The sequence below is a fragment of the Ixodes scapularis genome, unplaced genomic scaffold (genome assembly GCF_016920785.2).
Source record: "Ixodes scapularis isolate PalLabHiFi unplaced genomic scaffold, ASM1692078v2 PGA_scaffold11__112_contigs__length_91849675, whole genome shotgun sequence".
Classification (NCBI taxonomy): domain Eukaryota; kingdom Metazoa; phylum Arthropoda; class Arachnida; order Ixodida; family Ixodidae; genus Ixodes; species Ixodes scapularis.
This window is the reverse complement of record NW_024609837.1, coordinates 13,843,321-13,853,890: the sequence shown is the minus strand read 5'-3', so window position 1 is coordinate 13,853,890 and position 10,570 is coordinate 13,843,321. Positions and strand designations below refer to the sequence as shown.

At 46.4% G+C, this 10,570-nt stretch overlaps 1 non-coding gene across 1 annotated transcript; it reads right to left on the bottom strand.

Moving 5' to 3' along the window:
- Positions 1 to 10,236: 10,236 nt before the first annotated feature.
- Trnas-aga lies at positions 10,237 to 10,318 on the bottom strand. Its single transcript has one exon. It is a non-coding gene; the product is annotated as a tRNA-Ser (tRNA).
- Positions 10,319 to 10,570: the final 252 nt, after the last annotated feature.

Sequence of the window (10,570 nt, the reverse complement as noted above, 5' to 3'; positions counted from 1 at the left end):
ACAAAGCGTGGTGAATGCCCAAGCTTCCCTAGTGTAAAGGCTCTAAAATGTCCAGGTTATCTGCCCCGTCTCTTTAGCGGCACTTTATGGCGTGGCATCCAAACCAAAAAGCTGCCGCCGCCACAAGAACCTTTGTATTCATAGGGTTCGCCCAATATTCACCCCCATTAAAGTATTTTGTTTACAGCTGCAGGAGAGTTAGCGCGATTACTCTTTGAAAGAGAGATCAAGCTCGCGCTTGCAGCATTCAAAGTGGTCGGGACAAGCGCATGGTCGCCGCTTTTCCTCTGAAAAGCTACGAGCAGGAAGATGAGAGGAGAATGTTCAATGATGTGGCCAAACGGCCTGCCTTATTCTCTTTCTAATTACCCGTTTCTTTCGCAAAGGTCTTTCAAATTACGGACTCCATAGCGGTCTCGGGCCCTTGATACTCAAAGCTCTATAAAGTTTCTCTAAGGTCATAAAAGGGCCTCAACTTTGCTCGCTTGTGATCCGACTCTACGCTTTACTTTCGCTCTGCCGCACGCACGTGCAGAGTTCATTTACCGTATTGCAGCTTACGCAAGAAGCCAATTACTTCGCCTTGTAACGACTTCAACTTGATAGCTTTCGCCGGCGTTGACCCCGCTACCGATTCTGTGTCTCGTCCGGAGTGCCCACGCGTTCATTGCGACTAATCGAAAACTAGAAAGCGGACCGGTCAAAAAAAAAAAAAAAAGATACACTTTGGAAGAGAGTATTCCGTATTGGAGCAGTTGTAGTTCCCTCTTATGAAACGCCTTCGGTTTTTTTTGTAGCTGTTGCTGTGGAACCATTAGCAGCTGAAAGCGTCCTTTGCGTTTGCGGCGTTGAAGACTGAGCTGCGTGCTCCCACTGGCGAAAGTCGATACTCCAAATCTTCCTCTTAAACCGCGGTACCACAGCTATTACATCGTACAAGAGACAATCTGCAGGTGTTGCGTGCTGTATTAACATTTCTTGATCCTGTCCCATTGATCATAACCAATAAAAAAACTGTTTTTAGACATGTATACGTCTAGATATCTATGTACAAATGTAGACATACGAGGTGTAATCAAAAACTTCAGGGACTAATTTTTTTAGCCTAAAAGAAGAAGACAGCACGGTGTTGCGCGCGCAGCAGTCGAAGGAAGGGCCTTTGTGTCTTCTTATACTAAAGGGCGTCGCTCTGTGAACATTTGGAGATGCGCTACACGAGTTTTTGTGACCAAGTGCACGGGTACAATGTGGATTTCGCCATAGACTGCAAACCACATCGAGAGCGACCATCCATTCTGCGTCAAACTCGGCAAATATTAAGCAGAGGATTTAGAAATTATTTAGGAGGCTTATGTCGAAAAAAAAAACAGTGAGGGGTGCGAGGTGTTTTGAGTTGCACTCACGCCACAAGAATGGCAGAACGTCACTGAAGTCAAGTGAGGTCGGATAAGGTCGCCCTACCGCTCTTCGTCTTCCAGCGATTTTCTGCCGTTTCTGAAGCGCGAGTTCCACTTAAAGGTGCCTTGAGGAAGTTTCTTAGGTCGCCTAAATATGGCGATAACTCACTCTGCGGGCTCTAAGCATCCTAGAAATTCATAACGATGCGCGGCTGATTTCCATATTTAAAAAAAAAAAAATCAAGGATCGAACAGATTGAGGTAATCTTCGGTAGTGGGAGGAGCATTATTTCGGCAGCCAGGACGACATGGGACCAAGGAAAACGCGACCTTTTGTTGAGATTGCAAACGCTGTTTTTACAAAATGTGTATGCTTTTGTAGATGATCAAAGCAATTAAGAGTAGTCGAAAAATGTCAGTTTTTCGCAGAGGGAAACATAGTATAGCAATCATCGCCTCAAACACAGCGCACTACGCTGTCATTTTTGTGTTCCGTGTCCGGTCGCGAATCCTCGAGCACCCGCTCGCTGGGTTAAAATGTAGTCCAGGCTGAAGGGGCACGCACACCTTCGAGGTATCACTCCGCGGTTCCAACGGTTGGAGGCACGAGGATCCTTCGTTTGCTATTGACTGACCGTATTTCTGGTTTCGGAACATGCTCCTCCCATCGGCGGAGATGGGCTCGATGTGTTGCGTCATGATTTAGGTTTCCAGGGTGTTTAGATCTAGCAGAATGAGCTATCTCCATATGTAGGCGAACTCAGAAAACTTCTTGGGGCACCTTTAAAATACTCCGCAAAATTCACTGCTTTTTGACACAAGCCTGCTGAATCATTTCAAAGGTCTCTACTTAACATTTACCGAGTTTGACGCAGAATTGATGTTCGCTCTTGTTCTGGTTTGCAGTCTACGGCGAAATCGCCATTGTGCCTATGCACGTTGAAACAAAAACTCGCGTAGCGCAGCTCCAAAGGTTCGCAAAGCGGCGCCCTTTGGTATAAGAAAACACGAAGGTCCCTTCCTTCGACAGCTGCGCGCGCATCTCTGTGCTGCCCCCTCTTTCTACGCTACAAAATCAGTCTCGGAACGCCTTGATCCTACGTCGTATCTCTACATACGTACGTACACTAACAAGCTTACATATGTGTGAAGCAAACACACCTCGAATTAGCTTTGAGGCGAGTCCACGGATCATTATGTCATCATGCCGGAAGCGAACACAGCGAACCTTTTCCATGTTGCATGATTAGTTTGTCCGCGTTTCTTTTTTTTTCTTTATGGAGTAGCCACGGTGTCCTTTTACGACTTCTCATTTCTCCCATACAGCGTCTGCTGTCTTTTTATACAAACGAACTTTGTACTAATTTAATAAACGCGATATAGAGTCTGCGAGTATAGTTCGTTGCTTTCAGGACATCAAAATGTACCTCAAGTGTGTGAACGAACACCTCAGTGGCTGGACTGAGGCGCATCTCTGCCCTTCCCACATTCTTCAGGTCGTCCCTTAATTTAGTAATTTAAAAATTCTCGATGACGTTTGGCATGATTTTTTTATTTATTAAAACCATATGCTTATATTTATTAAGCAAGAAATTATTTAGTAAATTTTGGGCATTTATTTTGCTACTTTTTATGTATTGTCCAATCCCTGGTGTCCGCTGTCGCTCGCGTTTCTTCCCGAAACGAGTTTCTTTGCTTTTTTTTATGCGTTATTAATGCCTTAGTATAAGTACCCGCATGACAGGGAAAAGTTGATAGCGTCCTTCTGTGGACAACATAGTGGAAAGGCAAGCGCGCCGCGTAGAGAGGAGGAAGGCGAGAGGGATGTGACGTCATGAGGCGGAAGCCTATGCGCGCGCGGATGCTGAGGCGAGTCTGAACTTGCAGGTGTGCGAAGCGCGTATGCCTTAGTATGTGTTACAAAATGGAGTGTGAACAAACTGCTAGCGCTGATTCAACTAGGCAACAAAAATATTAAGGGGAGGTCCATTGGTGGAACACACGTCCCTCTTTGGAAAACGCTATCCCTGACCCCGTAACGAAGCCAAAAAAAGGCAGAAAAAAAATAGAGGAAGCAGAAGTGCGCTTCCCTTATTTGGTTCTTTTTTCAAACACCCTATTTCAGACACGTTTGGATGTCTTCGCAGAAACACCCGGTATAAGTGAGCATTGTAATAATCCCTACCGAAAAATCCGGTATAAATTTTCGCTATCCGGATTATGGAACCGAAAATCTATCTGGAATATATCTGAAATTTCTGCTTTCCGAAATTATTCCTTTGTCTGCAATCTGGATTTCGGGTTTCCAGTAACAAATTTTTGGTTCCATACTCCGGATAGTGAAAAGTTATACCGGATTTTTCGGTAGGGATATGAAAAAAATTTACACTAAATGGAGGGTAAACGAACACTTCGTATAACAAAGAGATAGTTTAGCATATATGCAGTATACATAGACTGTACTTTTTCTGTCATAAATGTGCAGAATTAGTCAAATTTTAGTGTGTTTTTTTACAAGCGTGGCTCCACTTTCTCTATGGGGCCAATCGCCTCTCGCTCCACTTACATGGTAAATCCAATGCATGACGTATATCAAGCGACAATCACCGACACAGTTCGTGCTTGGCGTCTCCTACAGTTGCCGACATTCGTTGTTTTGGCAAGAGTCCTGTGACGGTAGATCATTGCCTAAACAACATGGCGTTCTTATGGCTGCATTTGGCGGCGCGTTTCAATTCTTTATTTTGTTACGAGGTTGCACACGGGCCAGACTCATCATTGTTCATTAATGCGAACCGCCGAGTTTCGCCTTGCGGTGCGCTGCACACCTTATAATCTTGCCTTTTTTTTTCTTTTCTTTTTTTTTAATATAAACGCGAGGTTTATTTTTATTCGTGTTGCAAAACGTTCAGCCTGAAATATTAATTTGTATAGAACCGGAGACCGCTTTTTAGGTTCTGGAGTTGATGTGCATTACGATTAGCTAACGAAAGTAGTTGCACGTGAAATGTGTATTGCCGCTAAATGTTCATTAGTTTTTTTCTTTGTTAACTGGCTTAGTTATGCGGGCATTTAACGATTCCATTTCTGCGGTGTCTCGTATCGATTTTCGCTTAATTTAATCAATTAGGCTATTGTAAAGGTGGTCGTACATATGAATCACATCCCACGATCCCTGCTTCGTTTACTCATTCCCCGCTCTTCCTTTACCAAATTGTATGCCTCCAGTTTCTACGACTTGGGTTAATTTTTAAGAACGGTATCCCAAGCGTCGGCGGGTCACCCCGGAAGTGAAACACGAGGGTCCACATCAACGATCACAGTGCCTGCCTTAATATCAAATCGTTATCGCAACCGAGTGATCAAAAACACGCGAAATACTGCAATTATATATAAAAGGGCTCCAAACTTCCACCAGCCCGCCTTCACGTTTCCGACCGGAATGAGCTGACCAGCAAAATCCCCGAAACGCCGCCGGAGCTTCGACGTAATTCCCGGCTCGGCATACATCCTAGTTAGCCAGAATCATAGCTCCCCCCCCCCCTTCCCCTCTCCTCTCCCCCCCCCCCCCCTCCCTCCTCCTCATTTGGTCTGCAGTCAAAACGAAAATGTGAGGACATTCACCACTCCGCGACGAGTAATTCGCAGGAAGCAAGTCCGTAGTCCGTTTTTACCTTCGAGTTGACAGTACGCTGGAAGCCACGGGCCCCCAGGGTAGCAGTCGTGCGAGTGTAATCTCTCGTCACGTGATCGCGCTCCGAGCCATACACAGGCGCGGAGAGTGGAGTCACGTGGCGATAAAAGGGGTCAGACGTGCCATACCCTTACTCGTTAACTCACTCAAAAAGTAACGGAGTACATTACTCCATATAATACTCCGATACAAAACGAACGCGTTAAATCAGCTTGAACGTAACACGTAGCTTTCTCGCTACCTCATATATGTCTTCTTTTTTTATGATGTGGTGATTTGTTCCGATGTTATTCGTCGTTACTGATTCCTCGCTTCTTAACGCTTTCATACAGGGATAACTGTGGCTATGAGAACGTACCTCGTGAACCCTTTTTTAATAGGCTATAAAACGTTTACTCGTCGGTGCAAATTACAGGCGGCAGCTGGGCTGATAACCGGGTTGGGTACTTACACTGTTCACGTTCCCCTCCAGAAGTAACTGAACGCAGTTACTCCTTTACATCATCAAAAAGTAACAAAACTACGTCATTCCTTCCTTCTCTTTAAAATTGACTAGATCGTTACTTCGTCACCGAAAAAGAAAGTAACTAGGTACAAGTAGAAGCGCGTTAAGTTCAAGTTTGCGAAAGAGGAGGCGGGTCTGGCGGGCGCGTGTATGTGTGCCACCGTGCTGTCAGCTTTAGCGGCGAACGGACCACGCCTAGTGCGGGCTCCAGCTCCGCTCGACTGGGGCCTCCTCGTTTTTCCGACGAGCTACGAGAAGGAGGGCGAGCGCGGGGCTAAACGCTTGGAACACGAGAGCGGCGCGAGAACCAACGTGGAGGTCTGCGACGCAATTCGAAATTGCGAAATGAGCTGTAGCTTGCTGCCTGGCTTGGAAGTTTTGCGGAAACGGAGGCAAAAAGCTAAAGGGAAAAAAAAAAGGGGGGGACGTCTTTTTCCCGGGCTTAATGTACGGCAGTGTCGCGTTTCTAAGCTCGCCAAATTTGAAATTAACAAAAAAAAAAAAAAAAGAAAACGGGAGGAAGGAACTTGGAGTTTACAGGTTGCATTCCTCTGAGACGTGGAACGACAGCGCCAGTCCGCGGCGGAACATTCCGCACGTACCGTATCTTATCGTTCTTTTTTTTTTTTTTTTTTTTTTTCTTTTTTGGTGTGTTCTTTGGCCGGGATTAGAACATAAAGTCGGCGTGGCCTAATTTTCGAAACGTACGGAAAAGATGGAGACACGGAGGTACTTATGCTTTATATTTCTCTCACTATATAATTTTGGGATTACATCCATTTCGCCTTTGGGGGGAAGGGGGAAGGGGGGCGATAAGGAGACGTGGTGGATTTTCGGGTGCTCGAAAGCGTTGGAAAGACTCATTTTATTTTTATTGTTGAGGCTCTATATATACATGTGTACGTATTTGTGATTTCCTGTAAGGTCTAAAGTTGTCACGACAGATAGCGTCTCCTATGGTGTCTGCGATTAAAAGGGCTTCCGTCAATTCTTCGTTATTCGAGATATAAAACGGAATGGTACAGGGCGTAGTCGAGTATAGCTTTAAAAAAAGAAAAACGCGGGACATGGTTATTGCATCTTAATCTAAACCCTGAGACAAGGAGAACTACAATAACGAACAAGACGACATTTTATCTCTCGATGTTTCCTAACCAGTATTCCTGCATGCTTTCGCTTCCTTGCAATGATTATTACGTCCATAATGTCTTTGTGATTCGTCCTAAAGCGTCCGTACCGGCAACTGCCGGATACTAAATGGTTACTGAACGATTATGAGGTGCTGGAAACTCCGCACGCGTTGCATTTATTTTTATTTATTATTTTGTTTCTCAACGGCTACAGAGAAGGCGACCAAGGCCCTACTGTTTCGTTTCACAACAACGAGCAGCGCCTAAATTGACGCACCAAGCCGCAACTCTTCTTTCGTGATGACGACCATCTTGTTCTGCTCCCAAAATAACGCGCGAGGCAAATTCGTGCGTCCGGCGCTGAGCGAAGCGAAGCAAGCGTTCCGTCTTTCCTAACCTGCCCGCCACTAATTTAATTGAGGAGACGACGGAGCGGCGGTTTTTGCCGGTCCTTTGACAAATGCATCGCGCTTGTGCTCGCATCGTGACTGTATACAGAATGCCGAGGAGGCTCGCTTTCGCGTGGCGTTGCGGAGCAGACCGCTGTATTGTGAGCGCCCTTTTGAATCATTTAGTGCACGATGCTAGCAGTTCTTCGTACGGTGGCTTTTCCGTCCATGTTCTACGTTGGACTTTGCTGTTGTCACTGAGACGGATGGGAGAGCTGATGTTCTCCGAAGGCAACTCGAGAACAGCGCGCGTCGGTATAGGGGCCATTTGGCGCGGCGGCTTTCGTCGTAATAGCGGGTGTGGGTTAAGAACAAGATTACACCATGCTTGTACGCTGTGCGTATAGATCCGCGCATGCAGTGTCATGCAAGTAAGATGTAAACATGACGAAAGTTACTCGGGTTTCGGGGAGGGGGGGGGGGGCGTTTATTATGTATCACGTGGCTTTTGGTTCTGGGTTATAGAACGTGGCTCACACCAGACTCTTCGCGATGTTCCCGAAATGCATTCCGAAAACGTAGTCGCTCGATCAACACGTGTTCTGAGGATTAATAATGAAAAGCTTATATCAGCCAACGTGAGCGCATATATATATATTGTTTTTCAGTATTGATTTTAGTTTAGTAGTATTCTGGTGGAACGGAATGCACGTGCTGGGGTGTGAATACATTCCCCGCCATGCCCCTTGCTTGTTAAGTGATTACTTCGATGTTATAGTTGAATTAAGGTTTTTTGCACCCGCTGATTTTCGCATGTCAGAGGCTCATGTGAAGCCTAAGGACTGCAATCTGCGTAGCTGTGTGCTATAAATTACATTAAAAAAGGCAATGCTTTTTTTTTGGCAAAGCTGTAAGAGATATTGTACTCCCCAGAAAGAACTTTTGTGTGTGTGTGTGTGTGGGTGTGTGTGTGTGTGTGTGTGTGTGTGTGTGCATGAATTACACACGTTTTTTTACAAAATAAACTGTATACCAGGAAAAAAAACTATTTTTAGCCCACGATTGACGTCGCGAGACAGATTCTGACTGGAGAAATTCTGATATTTCGGCACGTGGACTAGATATAGTAGCATGCTTTGGTATCGCTACTAGAAACACTTCACGCGAATCACTGACAGGTCCGTAGAGCCTGGTTTTACGTAAATGTGACCACAGTCTTGCCTTCGCGGTACCGTTCAGACCCACCGTTCCCGGACAGAACCACCTTCGACTCCGCCACAACAGTCTAACGAAGCAGCGACGGCAATAAAACGCGGCACAACCCACCGGCAGCCAAGGCAAAAAGCAGACACCGCGAGTCAGGGAACAAGAAAGAATCCTAATCCAGAAAGCCCGGTTCAAAATCTGTTTGGTAATTACCCGGATTGAGCGCGGCGATGGGCCCTCCCTTCTGGTCTAATTAAAGGCGCCTGGCTCGGGTCCGAACCCCGAGTCGCATGCCTCCTAAGCAGCGCCCGAGCGAGGCCCCTGGGAAAGGTGCTTCACCGCAGAGCCATCGAGGCCGGCTCACCCCAACCGGGAAACGACTCCGTTGTCCGTCCGCTACTTTCTATATCCTGCCCTAGGAGTCTGTTCGAGGTCTTTCTGGGCTGCTGGGGTGAGGATCCCTACCAACCACTACAACGGATCCTTCGGCGCCTGTAGGGGTTAATAAAAGTCGGACTCAGTTTGGCAACTAATTGGTAGCCCGATGGGTTAATTGCGGAACTGGGGTTTGGTTGTGTTTCGTCTTTTTTGTTTTGTGCGGAGTCCCCGTTTTCTTTTACCCTTTGAGTTTGTCTTCGACTAGGGGCGAGGGTAGCCTTTTCCCGTGCCCGGGTTCTTCCCTGTGCCCGAGGTTTTACGGGCTACCGGGAGACGCCTGGTGACCATATACTTTTGGATTCAATCGGGAAGAACCGCTGTTGTTTCGGGTTGAAACGTGAGACTACAACTCTAGTTGCTAGGGGTTCTAAGGTTAACACAATACACCAGTTCAACTTCCCCGCTAACTTTGGGGGAGAAACTGAATTGGTTAGGCCTGTCACGTCACATAATGCAACGCCGCGCGCTTTGCATTATGGAGCCTAAACATCAATTTAATTTCCCCGTTAAATTTAGTGAGGAAATTGACAACACGGCAATTTAGTTTCTCCCCTAAATTTAGCGAGAAAATGAATGTCACGTGACCCACAAACAAGTTCAGTTTCCCCGCTAAATTTAGCGGTGAAATTCGACGTCGCGTGACCCGAAGTCATGTTATGCTAGAACGCTTCCCGTATGCAACACTATTGCCCAGCAATTTGCCTTTTTTTTTTTTTTTTTCAAAAATGGTTGGGAGTGGAACTTTTATTCGAGTTGTTAGGATAACGGAAGTCAGCGTTAATTTTATAGTTTGTTGATTTTCCTTTTGGTCGAGTTTATCGGATAGCAAAGTACAATGCCCCAATAACGGGCAGCCAAACACGAATGGTGTCCGTTCTGCCTTCGAGCCTGGGTTTGTGCTCGCAGGTCAAGGTCACGGTCAAGGTCAAAGTAGCAGAAAGTTACGAACATGGAAAATAATTAGACACAAAACAGCATGGTGAGCATTACAAGCCGAGCGTGGAAAGGGCCGGCCGGTTACGCGCTTCCTTACGCGCTGTGTGTCTGTCCTCTCTGTGTTCAGAATACAAAGCGGCAAAAACGACAGGACAAAGAGGAGAGTAAACAAGACGAGGCGCACTCGCAACTTAAGTTAATTCATGAAAAAACACATAATATATAGGCCGAATAACGAATGCGTTAGTGAAACTTCCCTTGCCCCTCTCAGGGAAAGAGCTTGAATTTATCAAGGGGTCTTATCGATTGATGTGATAAATAGGCGTTTCCCACGGCCTATATATTATGTGTTTTTTCATGAATAAACTTTAGTTGCGAGTGCGCCTCGTCTTGTTTACTCTCCTCTTTGTCCTGTCGTTTTCGGCGCTTCGTATTAGGGGCGAAGCTCCTTAGGGTCTAGCCTTGTCCGTCCGTCCGTCCGTCCGTCCGTCCGTCCGTCCGTCCGTCCGGCATCCGTGCTCACATAAAAAATAAATGTTTGCGCAGTCGACAGGATTCGAACCTGTGCGGGGAGACCCCAATGGATTTCTAGTCCATCGCCTTAACCACTCGGCCACGACTGCGGGACGAGTAGGGGGCTCTGAGATCTGGTAGTAACTCAAGAGCTGGGGATGTCATGAATGAAACGTTGCATGTAGCCGCTCAACGTCTATACAGGAGAGGGCGCTGCGGTCAAATGCGTATATAATCGCGTTAAACTTTGCATGCATTGGCTCAACGTTTATAGACGAGAGGGCGCTGCGGTCAAATGCTCAAATGCGTATATAACCACGTTCCATGCCACACATTCTCTTTCTGACATGGACCGTTGACTT